Source organism: Ammospiza caudacuta, chromosome 1 (assembly GCF_027887145.1).
Source record: "Ammospiza caudacuta isolate bAmmCau1 chromosome 1, bAmmCau1.pri, whole genome shotgun sequence".
NCBI lineage: Eukaryota > Metazoa > Chordata > Aves > Passeriformes > Passerellidae > Ammospiza > Ammospiza caudacuta.
In genome coordinates this window covers 109795903-109808650 of record NC_080593.1, presented here as the reverse complement: position 1 = coordinate 109808650, position 12748 = coordinate 109795903, and the positions used below count along the sequence as shown (strand labels likewise).

General features: G+C 39.6%; 1 protein-coding gene and 1 long non-coding RNA gene across 2 annotated transcripts in view; one reads left to right on the top strand and one right to left on the bottom strand.

Moving 5' to 3' along the window:
- CDH2 (cadherin 2) overlaps nucleotides 1-12748 on the top strand; it is a 115106-nt gene that overhangs the window by 56190 nt on the left and 46168 nt on the right. The gene's annotated exons all lie outside the window — the stretch shown is intronic.
- Nucleotides 8277-11452, bottom strand: LOC131556163 (uncharacterized). The gene is made up of 3 exons (XR_009274577.1): nucleotides 11377-11452; nucleotides 10577-10770; nucleotides 8277-10048 (listed from the first exon to the last, which is right to left on the bottom strand). It is a non-coding gene; the product is annotated as an uncharacterized LOC131556163 (long non-coding RNA).

The window sequence follows — 12748 nt, the reverse complement described above, 5'->3', positions numbered from 1 at the left end:
AACCTCTAAGATGGTGGTGGTGCTGATTATGTCAATATTCCTTTGTCAGGTGCCTATTTCCTATCTATTTTATAGCTCTTCTGAAGAGACTGAAAAGGCAAAGAGTTATCACCTATCTGGGTAGCCTCACTGCTTCCCTCCTCTTCAATCCTCCATGCAGACAATAGAGAGGAGCAACATGAAAGAAGAGGAGGTTATGATGTGGAAAACTACCAATTTTTTCCTGCTTCACCCATCCTGCTGTCAGAACGAAATGTTGATATATCATGCACAATTTTCAGTGTACTCACAGAATTTGAAAGTGGGCATATAAAACTCAGCAGGCTATGAAATCAGGAAATTTATAAACTTTCATGCAAGCAGGTGGCCTGTAGCAGGGTGAGACCTTCCATCTCTTCTTGGGAGAAACAGTTACAGCCCCTGCACTCTATCTGCAGGTAAGAAGTCGGTATCATCCTTGTCCTGCAGGAGGGTACGATGTGGAGAGAGGGAGGCAGACCCCTTGCAGCAAATATTGCACTATCAGCTAAATAGTCACACTGTCCAGCTAGACCTCAGTGATACAGAGCTTAATTCAAGGCTTGATAGATGCATGTGGCTCTCTACCTAAAGCTAGTATTTACTATTATTGTCATGGCATCCTCTGATGTAGTCTAAATTGCATTATTAGTGAAAAGTATTACAAATTAAGAAGATTCTTGTACATGATGAACAGAATTCACTGTACATACTACAGTGCAATACACTGACCAAGTGCTATCTTCTTAAAAAGCTAGAATCTGACAGTCTAGTATGGGAGTTGCATTTCAGCCTTACAAGATGTACTCGGTAATTGGAATAAGAAGCATTCACTGCTTATGGTCTCTTTAAAAAAATAAACTTCTGTCAAAATTCTTTCCCATGCTTACCTCGGTTACACTGAGATAGGACTTGGAGTTTTCACAGTTACAGCCTAAATGTCACTAGCCATTTCTCTCCTAGTTACCTCAAGGTACTTTGCTGGATTTCTGCTTCAAAGTTTGGAAGGAGCCTAGCAGAAGAGCACTTAAATAATTGGAGAGAGCCCCCAGAGCAGCTCCAGGGCCCTTGCACAAGCCAGGAGAGACTGCTTGCTTTAGTTCTCTTGAAGACCCTTAGGTGGAAGGATTTGATGCTTGTGCAGGGCTAAACCTTCAAAGTGAGCAAATGTGAGTCTCATTTGCTAGAGTTTCCATGTGGAAGGCTCCTGTTTCCTGGGATAAAGGGTACTCTGAGGCTGCATGAAAACTCCTAAGCAAGTGCAGATTTCGACCTCAATAAGCTGGTCCTGCTGCCAGCATTCCCCGCATACCCATCCCAGGGAGGCCCTCCTCTGTAAACTCCACATGAAAGAGAGCAGACTAAAAGCCTTAGAAAGTGCATCCAGCTTTTTGTTTCCTTTGTCATCAATACAGTGTGTTCTGGTGTCTCCAAGACAACCATGTCTAAAAGGCTGACTGCATCTTTCACTGCTGCTCTATAGCGAGCTTGCTGAGATCGGCTGTGAGGACCAACCTCTAGCCAGTTTTTATCCATGGGTTTTCTGGGTAGTGCCTAAGTTACTTTATGTGCTTGCTTTGGTTTCGGTTTTAGAATTAAGCTCTGGTTTATCAGATACTGATTTTAAAGATTCTGTTTTGGGGTTGTCCCAGCTCATATTTCTTTGAATAGTTGTAAGGAGCAGCTAGGATGTTCCCAGTAAGGCATGCAACAATGCTGGCTTTCTTTGCATTTCGGGTCCATTCTGCATCTGATAATAGATGCCTTCCTGCCACTGAATAGAGATGTACTGAGTCTTGCGTTCTGCCGGCTCTTTTGTTGCCCATGTGTGCCGCCTCCTTGAATGATTACTGGTTTCAAATTTAAGTTGAGAGAGTCAAAATACCTGGTTTTCTGATTTCTGTCTAGTTGTCTTGTCAGTTTGCAGATTTGCAAACCCGCACACTTGTGGGGAGGAGGTGAGTGCTTGCTCATGGTATGTGTCCTCTGAGCAACATCATCACAATCCTTTCCCAGTGTTCAGCTGCCCCAGATCTGTGGCCTCTGTGTCCCTTTCTGTGTAATGTACTTCTCTGCCACTTGCTTAGTGAAAACTGGTTAATGGAACACGGTTCCATGAGGTCAGGGGCTTTGGGAATTACCATTGTTCAGTTTCCTTACAGTTGTCTAGGAGAAGCAGAATCCAAGGCATGTTTCTTCCAGCTGAAGTGTAGTTAAAGATAATGCAATTATTTGTGGTTTACAGCTGCCACAGTCAAGAACACCTCCCCTTCCCTGCCATGGGCTTTGTCAAAGTAGTTAGCATGGTTAACCATATGCTTAACTCTTAGAGCAACCAACTGCTGCTGTCACTTTCCGGAATGTCTGAGACCCGCATGCTTAGACAAAAGAAAAAGAAATAAAATTCTCTGGTAGCAAATTCCAGCCTGAGTAGTGGCAATTCTGTTTTCTTGGCAGCCTCAATGTACTGTAAAAAATATATAGATAATGTATTGCAAAAATATGGAGATAAAAATCTAGATAGATAGCATGTATGTATACTGGGAAATCTTTAAATGGATGCATCATCTTTAATAGTGTTTGTTGCAGGCTATTATTTATTCGTATGTCTGAATCCAGTATCTTAGAGATAAAATTGATTTCTGCAAGCACTGTATTGGTGTACTTGAAAAGGATAACCAAAGACTTGCCTGTAGACAGTAAGAAAGGACTGTGTGAATAAGACAGCATTGGTGGAGGTATAGTCTGTGATAGAATGAATGAGAGCAAGCTGTGGTGCCTGTGACCAGGGCCGTGTCTAACTTGGCAGAAGCATTCTCCCTTGCCTGCATGCAGTTGGTGAGACCAGTCATGTGTCCCCCTCAGCACTGTGTGGAGAAACATTTCCCCGGGGTTTTTTGCCAGGTCTCAGCAGAGCAGTCAGATTGAGAGACGAGAGGAAATGGTATAAAGGAGGAGGGGACTGGCATGCTCTTCATGCTTGGCAACCTTGATTCCCACGCACACACAACCTCCTCCTCCCCTTTTTCTGTTAGTCATGAGAAATTTTAGGAAAAGCCACAGGAGCAAATCCTCCATTGGGCGGTAAAATTCCAGACATCAGAAAATGTTTTGGAGCTACTTTTCATTTCCCTAGGATGTTGTCTTGCAGTTCTCCTGCAGACCAAACGCCGCCAAATCAATACCAATGTGGTACAGAGAGTTTTCTAGGATCTACTTGTTTCCCTTTAGCACTTTGCAAGTACAGTGACTACTCTGGAAAAGCTGGCCTTTGGTTGTTGAGATTTTATTTATTTATTATCAATTTGAAATGCATGTTCAGGAAGATTTTTTGTTCAACTTTAATATGAAATCGCAAGTGAAGATTCATGCATTTTTCTGTAGCAGTGTGTTCAATTTTTCCTTTCTTGCCTCATTCAAAGCAAGAATAAATAATACCAAGATTGCTTAACGCTTTCAGCCTTTAAGGTGGTTTTTTTGTTGTTGTTGTTTTGGTTTGTGTGGGGGTTTTTCTTGTTTTTGGAGGTTTTTTTCAAAACAGCATGAAATTACATTTCCAGTAGACACCGTTAAGAGTTCTAACTAAGCAGTAGAGTAAATAATACTTAAAAATTGGAGAGGGTGGGAGGACATGTGACTTTTAAAATATTTTTGTGGAGACTTAAATTTTATAAAAACGTGCAGGAACTTAAGGTTGGTATGATTGGTTTTACTAGATTAACAGGCTTTGGCTAGTTGGTTCAGGCTTTTCAGTTCTTGCTTGAATTTACTGAATTGACGTTCAGTAATAATGTGGCTGCCATCCTTTAGTTCTTCAGTTGCACCATAAATAATTTGTTTCATGCATGTTTAATGTTTTCAGTAAATTGACTGATGTGGGTGGGCATTGAGTTATGTAATAATGAAGAACTTGAAACTATAATTAGTTTTAATCTACTGTGCTATCAAAATAATCTGTAAATCAACTCACTTTCCTCTGAGTTACTGTTCTAAGTTGCATTTAATAATTGCAGTTCATAATCTGTTAAATTTTTGATCATTTTAGTGTTTCATGTTTAATGTTTTCATTTGAAAGGTGGATTGTTTCTCTGGATGGATCGGTATTAGCTGAAGTCACCACCTTCTATGAATGTAATAATTTACAATTGACTTCAGTTTTGACAAAAAAATGCACCTTTTCCTAGATAAAGTTTGGGGGGGAAGATAACTGATTATTTCAGGTTAGTATGAAATTATTCCCTGTTGTCACCAGCTGTGTTATAATCTCTTATTTTACATGTACTAATGGTACAGCATAAGCCACACAATGGCCCACAAATAAACTTCACAGATCATGCTTCTATTTTTATCATCAGTAATGCCTGTAGTGGGCACTGTCATTTAACTTCTGCCTTGCTGTAAGTAAAACTATTTTTCAGCCATATATTGCTTCCTTAAACTTGCCATGAAAATCTTTAGCCTGAGAGAGATTTTTCTCGTGAGGAATCTCTGTGGCATTGTGGTTTGCTGTGAAGGCAAAGGCAGATTCTTGCTCCATTTGTAAACCTTTGCAAAAACAGCTTGCTAAGTGGTTTTGGAGGAATTTGTTTGCCTGCTTTCTGTTTGCTTTTGAACTGGCTTGCTTAGCACTCTTGCTAGAAGTGTTATGTGGAATAATTGGGGAGGGAGGAAAGAGAGAAAAAAAAAAAAGTGCCACATGTAGCATAGAATTTGGTGGACTTGATAAAGAAACAGACCTAAGACTGCTGATTTCCCTGGACACCCATCAAGTGCAAACATTTTTGTAGCTTTCACTGCCCAAGGCAAGCTGGAAGAATTGCCACCCCTCCTAGTCAAAAGCCACTTGCACAGCAAACAGAGTAGTCACTAAACAATTTGCTGGCCGTAATATTTTGGTGCCCTGCGTGACCCCTTGTCCCGCCTGCGTGGCACAGCTGTGCCTGCAGCAGCGTCACTGCGGAACTCAGGGCTACAGCATTTGGGTGGCGTGTGGCATCACATTCCTGAGCTCCATGTTTGTGGGTCACAGCATAAATTCCTCATCCGAGCAGAGGCTGAGATGCCTTCTCTAAATGGGAAGACAGAGGTTTCTGTCAATTGCAGGAGGAGCAGAAACTGCTTGTGTATAGGCTCAGGTGGTGCTTTCCGTGTGAAACAGCCCAGCTCAGATGTGGCACCAGAAGCAGCGGATCCTCCTCATCTCTTACCTCCACCTCCATCTGCAGGGAAACTCCTCCTGTTGGCCAGGGAGTGATGTTCCTTGGGGTTACCCAGCAAAGCAGCATTCACAGGGGCAGGGATAAGCTCATTCCCTGCCTCCTTTACTGGATGGTTTTATTTACCTTAGATCATGTTTTATAGTAGCTGCATTTGAAGCCCTTAAAAAGTTTGGGTGTTTTTTATTTTAATGTATTACATATTGTAAGAAAAGGAAATAGTCCTTTACTATATACCATTACTATATGTGCATGATGTTTATGAGCACATGAGAAATGCAGATGTGGTCCAGTAAATGTATTAAAGTACTATATCAGGAAACCTAAATGCACCTTTTAAAACCTTGGTAAATTTAATTTTGGGAAACAGTGATAATTAAAAACACAGCATTATGCAGTATCAAAATTGTGTTTAGTTCTGATGAGCCAGTTCCGTAATTCAAAGTTATATATATGTTTCGTGACCAGGCCTTCTAAATGTTTTTCAAACTCAGATGAAAAAAGGAAAGGACAATGCCATCTTTTTTTACTTTAATAAGAGAACTCTCAAATCTCAGCCTTCTGCAGCTGATGACCACAGTGAAGAAAAGTATCAAATATTAGCAAATATTTCAAAAATAAAATGTGCTACATGACTGAGAAGACATTCTTAGGAAAAGATGCACCCTGTCCATTTTTATCTAAAGAAATTAGATCTCTTTTTTGATCTTAAACATGTAGTTTTTCCTTCAGATAAATGAAAATCAAAAGCTCACCTGTGCTTTTGACCTGATGAGACTACAAAGAAAAATCGTTCTCTTTGACAAGAGAGGAAACATTGACACAGATCATATTAATTTATTTTTTTCTAAATAAAACAACCAAGATTTCATTACATAGTTAAAGTGGTGACAGATTTTCAGGACAGTATTTTGAGAGTAATGCTCTGTTCCCTCATGCATTTCTTAATTACTTATGTACAACTTTCAAATTTTTCTTCACAGACTTTGGTGGTGATTTCTGATTCCTTTGTGGAAGGTTTCTGAATTTATATCTTGCCTGCTTTTTAGAATTAATTTAAGAATAGTTTCTGATTTTTTTTGTAAACACAGCATGAATTGTGTTTGCTTTTCATCCATCATTAGATAACAGCATTTCTAGTTTTGATGGGGAGAATGCATTTGATCGAATAGTGGAAAGAAGTGATGTTGTCCCCTAAAATACTCAGGTGAGGAAGATGTTTTTAAGACATTGCTGTTTGTCTTGGCTCTGCCACCGTGCATCAAGGTTTTGGGAAGACCATTGGGTCTTCTACCTTCAGAGATTTTTCCTGTTCTCTTTCCATCTTCCCCATTTGGGAGAATGATAGAACAAGCACCTACATGGCAATAGTACTGCCCTGAAAAACATGGACACAGTTTATGGCAAATACCTCTCAAAGACATGTAGCTGAAAAATGTGAAGGCAGAGAATTGGGTTGTGTTGTGTGTAAGAAGGTAGGCTGAGAAAAGAATGGTGGAGTCAAGCTGTATTAAGGATATCAATTAATGCCAAAACAAGTTGACATTGCAATACTTGGTAAAAGTGCAGAAATCTACTGGATCTGGAGGTACACTACTATAAAACCAGAGTTGTGTAGCGTAGAGAGACATGAGTCAGTTGAATGTGATTTGAAGACAGAACTGAATGCAATTACTGATTTTTGTCATGGATGCTTGTTGAGAGTAGCGGAGATAAATCATAGCTCAATGACTAAAATTTCACATCTCAGGTTCTGTTACCTTGGTCCTCAAAGAAAAATTTGAATTGTATATTGGAGACATCCAGCAATAAAAGAGTTAAGGTAAAACCATGTAGATTGGTTATACCATTTGTTTTGAAAATCTGTAAGTTATGACTATAATGTACAAAATGCCAACAGATGTACATTAAAAATGACATCTCTGCATTTATAAAACAAAAAATCCACACTGTAGTGAACTTTATAAATTTTTAACTTCTAATAAGGAACAGCAGCCATGTTGTGTGCTTATGAGCCAAAAATCTGATTAATTTTCCCCAAATTCCTTTCTCCATACCCAGGGTACCGTATGTATTTCATTTTTGGCATCATGTGTATGTTCCTTGATATTTTTTTTTGATTTATGACACTACTAAGCATGAATCTGTTAAGAACTTCACATGAATGTTATTATTTTATGACATCATAGTATGTTGCTTTTTGTAACATCATTAAGTTATGTACACAGTACCACAAGGATTATTGAAAAATGGACTGGACCTCAAAATGAAGTTCAATTTTCAGTGGCTCTTTGCTTTCCTTGGCAGCATATCAAAGCAAAGTAATAACATTTCAGTGCCAGTATTTTAAAATGTAGCTCAGATGTTTATTGTAAGGTCAGATCTGTTCCGTTTCACTTGCTGCTTCCTCCTGCTGTGGGAGAGGCTGTTTTTAGTTTGCAGAAATCCATTTCTCATGGGAAGGTGAGCTTTAGATACCATGATCTTGAGCCCTGAGAGGCAAATCAAAATAGCACATCACTCATTTACTGCGGCCATTGCCTAACTTAATAAGAGTTGTTCTGGACTCCGAGTGCTCAGCTGAGATGGGCAGATCAAATTGATTGTATTGCTTGCTAACCTGTCTGATTACCTCATCAGAGTGTTGCACCAGCCATGTAGAATCTCTCCACTTCTCCAGGCAGGAAGGTCTTCAGTGCAAAGACTGTGAGCAGCCTGTCCAGACAAAGCTGAAAATGTGGTTCCACGTGTTCTGGATAGTGCCTTTTGGACAACTACTGAGCCTGTGTTTGCAGGCTCTCAGGATGTGTTCCTTGGGAGCCTCCTCCTGAGGGTAACTGAATTCCTCACCTTTACGATAAAATGGGCTAGGGTGATGTGAACATGGATCTATGTTCCAGTCACAATGTGCGCCTTTTAATAGAGAGTACAAAGTAGCGCAGAATACCTGCACTAAAATTACTTGAAATTAATAGAATGCATTTAGCTTTGGGGGCTATTTTTTGTTATTTTCAAGGTGTGCATGTGCAAGGGGACGGTTTGTTTTGTAGCTTTTTGTGATGGATTAGTTTGTGGTTTTCAGGGTGGGTTTTTGTTTTCGTGGGGGTTTTTTGCTTTTTTTTTTAACTTTCTACAGCACAGCCCCAGATCTTAGTGAAATAGATCCTAAATATTGCTGCAGAGGCTCCAGTCCTTGCCTATGGATGCAGACTGGCCACACCTGCATGCAGATGACTGTCAGTTCCCTCTGACAGAGGTGAGAGGAGAGAACAGTTTTTTATCTGCCGCTCACGAACTTCAGACTCCCAACATCTGATGACAGGTTGCTATTTCATGCTCTGCAGTTTTGTTTCAACAGAAACTCAGTATGCTGTTCCACTGAATGACTTTGTGTTCTCCCTGTTGGTAACACTATTGCGTTTATGGACCAAAAGCATATTCACATGCCCACAAAGACACATCTGGAGTACAGTATTAGAGAGGAACTGTGCCTCATGCACCAAGAAAGGAAAGAATTTTGCCGTAACTTTAACAGTCTTTCAGGTAGATCATGAATCTGCTTATATTAGCCATCAAAGCACAGCATTTCGGTGATTTTTGCACAAGATGTTCACAGTAATGCTTATCCTAAGGAGAAATATCTCTGGATCAGCAGTCATTACTGTAGAACACACTGGATAGTATTTTCTGAAGTATACAGCAAGCATAGCATGGCTTTCTTTATTCCCTTTGCAAACTGGCATTGTTTTTTGGGAAGAGGAAGTGAAAAGAGATGCTTGTTCTCGTGAGTGAATGCCACAGGTGTCTTTTTGAGGAATTCAAACATTTGAGGAAAATTGAGAAGAATACAGATGGCAGTTGAAATAGCCATTGAAATGTTAAAATGTTTATTACAATGGGACTTTTCCATTCAGATTCCTTTTGGAAATGAATATTTAGTATTCTGGTAAGCAAAGCAAGAAGTGCCTTCTATTGGAATAACACAGTAGTTGGGTTTCTAAAGGAAGATTTAGTTCTATTTTTGTGATGGATTGAGTCTGCAAGTTGCTGAGTGTTGGCATTGTTCAGGTATTTGTATTATGTTTGATTCACGTAAATGTTAGAAATTATCCAATTTTCACTTTGTACCCAGGACTCCCAGACAGGGAGCAGTCCTGTTATACCAGTTGCTGTAGAAATAATCCCCAGACACTTGGGATGCAGTCTGGGCATTTAGAGGATGTTGCTGTGTAATCTTTGCTAAGAAACTTAGAATGTTGTGACTAATAAATGAAAAATTAAGACTGCATAGAGTGCAACTGCTCAGTGCTTCTCAGCAAAATAGTCTTGACTCAGACAGTAATAGGTTAATTGCCACATCCAGAAATGAATCCTAATGATTCCCTCTAGGAGCCATTATCACATGTGGGGTTTTCATTGAGATATTTATAACTGTAATCTTTGGTCTCAAAGCTCATGTAACTGTTCAATCCAGCAAAGGGGTTCAGAAAGGTAATACCCTGCTCTCATCCTTAGGCTTTGCTAAAAGTAGAATTTTCAGTTCTAGTTCAATCAGTCAAGCCCCTGCTATTTTCAGGCATTATTCCAATCTAACACAATTTGAATGTCAAGTGTCTTGTGTTTTGTGCTCACAAGGCCCACAGGAAAGTCTAGACACACACAAAAAAAAGAAAAACCTGCATTTATCATAGGAAGAGTGTCTTCAAATATATCAGAAGATCCGTTCTTTTTCTTCTCTGTTCTTCTGTGACTAGACTGAATCATGATTGTAAAACAAGAGTCTGTTCAGCCAGGTCTGTCTCTTTTCTTTCCACCTGGAATAAATTGCATAAATTTGCACAGCATTGCTTTGGCATAGAATCCTGAAGTATGTTTAATTTTGCAGTACTGAAAGTTCCCTCTTGAATGAAGTCTGTCTATATTTCTCTCATTTGTCTGCAAATTGTATCCAAGGATTTATTTTCTTTTTGCCCTTCCTATATTAATCCTGGTACCATGTTGTGCTGTTGTTATGCTTGTCTGCATTTTGCTAAGAAAATGGTTTTTTTAATTTTTTTTTTCCTGGTGTAACACCTCTTTTATTTCTGTCAATTCTATTACTATCAGTCTGAATTTGAGGGGATTATCTGAGCCTTGTAATTTTGTAATGCCTAGACAAGATATTAAAAAAACAGTAAAAGATCTTGAAGGAAAGTAGCATCACATAAATTTTGACTTACACTGTGTCACACATACACAAGTAACCTCATGTTGGTCATTCTAATGAGTTTGCATTGTATGGTGCAGTCAAACATGAAGCAACAGTGCTACTTCTGCTTGCAGCCAGTGTTTGTCTAACTTACCTACAGTCAGGTGGGCCTTACATGAAATAAAAAAATAATTTAAAAAGACTGAAGTCTGAGGTCTTCACTCTGCAGCATAGACAGAAAAAGTCAAAGTTTCTCCTCCTCTTTTGTTTTTCCTTTGGTGCTCTTGATAGTTGGTGACTTTGCAAGGATGGGTGCTTTTCACCTCATTCAGAATATGGTTTAGTCAACTGAGAAGATAAAAATAATTAATAATTGTTTGAGAACATTCACCAAGTGCCAGTCACTAGAAAGTATTCCAGCACTGGATTTTTTTTCTGCTTATTGGACTTATTTTAGCTCTTGAGGAAAAAATACATAATATATGTACTAATTACTCTTTGCTCCCTTTTGTGGGCTGATGACAACATTAAGATTTCCCTATGATGTTGCAGTGTTCTAAGTGAGCTTCCATAGTCAGCAGTGTCAAGTAATTTCCTATTTCTAATTGAATCTAATTCTAATACTAGTGATTCTTCATTTATTTTTAAGGCATCTGCACAGATATATTGGATTGAGGGGGAATGTGAGGCATATTCAGAGAGATGCTATAACAAGATCTGTGAACAACCTAAATAATAATCTTAAAATATGTGAAATCAGGCATCTTCTTGATAGTTCCCTTGATATTTCCCCCTCTTTAATGGTAATCAGTTAATTAGCATGTCACCTTAGCTATTTTAAATGTTGAAAGCAGCACACAGAGGGCGTGAATATCCATTTAGGGGTTACTTTCACCCACAGGTACTCCCTCATAATATGATAGATGCTGACATCTTATTGCAAAAGTTCCATACCTTCTTAGTGATTTCTCATAGCCAGCTCATCACAGCACTGACTCCTTCTTCACAGCACAGCCAAAAAAAAGGCCAAAACTCTCTCCTCACTCAGCTAACCCACTCTTTTATAGCACTCATCCTTATTGGACACAGCTGCAGCCTGTTAAGGGCAGCCTAATCTTTGGTGATTAGTACAGCTGCAACTCCTCAGGTGTGAGATTACCTTCTGCACTATCTTTATTTTCTTACATTCTATCCCTCCACAGCTGGACATGCAACTTTTTGAGTCCTCTGCTTTGTTATGGGCAGCACTACTGTGGCCTGGCTGGGAAATACTCTGTACTAGCCTGCACCAGTCACCAAAAACTTTTTCTGAATTTTAAGGTCAGATATCTCTGTTTAAGAATAATAATGATGAAAAGGTCTGACTAGATACTATTAAGCCAACTAGTTTTCTGCCTGAGGCCTACTGGACATGATCCAGTGATACTATAATCCGTGGGATTTATGGTTTTTATTGCTATCTAACCACATCAGTGTAAATACTGCTGGGCTGTGTCTGCTGTCTCTTCCACCCCCTTTGGCAACTGGCAGGTTTCTTCCCCTTGTTTAATACAAAAGCACAGTGTTCAAGCAGGGTATTTTTTCACCATTATCCATTTGCTAAGGAAATGAGCATCCCTGCGTAACAGGGGGGTTCTGCTTTGAGATCAGGCATGCACAGCAAAATGCAGACAAGCTCTTTGCTGTGGGGATGCTGCTACAGCTGTGTCCATGTCCATTGGCTGGAAGGTTCTCCAGGTTCCCCCCAGAGGATAACAGCTCATCTTTTAGCAGAGAAGCAGTGCACAGAGCTGTCACAGTAACTACAGTATGACTAAGGACCTTTTAAAGCCATAAAGAATAATTGCAGCTTTGGAAAATTAGACCATAGTATGTCCAGAAGAGTGACATGTGGGAGAGTGACAAAAGCCACCAGTGTTGGGCAGACCAGACAGAGGAAGGAAGGAAGCAGAGGAAAATCTGTATTGGAGTTTGTGGAGGGTCATTGCATTCAAATGTGTGCTGGTTTGTGAAGCTGAAAGGAGGGTTTAGGGAGGGTTGTCCCCTTTCCCCTTGAAGCATCCATAGCCACATGGGAGGGACTGCCAAATGTGATCTCTAGAAACAGGTGGTATCCTGGGGTATGCAGCAGAATACAAAATGTTAAGCGTTCCCACATCTGCTTCAAGACTTGGTTTTTTTAATGGATTGTTGAGAGGAGTGCTGCCATTTTGTCAGTGCTGGGAATTTTTGTTTGATGCAGTGCAATTCAAGTACGACACTGACTTCTGCCTGAGCAGTCCTGTAATTTAATGAGAAAAATCCCTAACTTTATTTTGTTGTATTT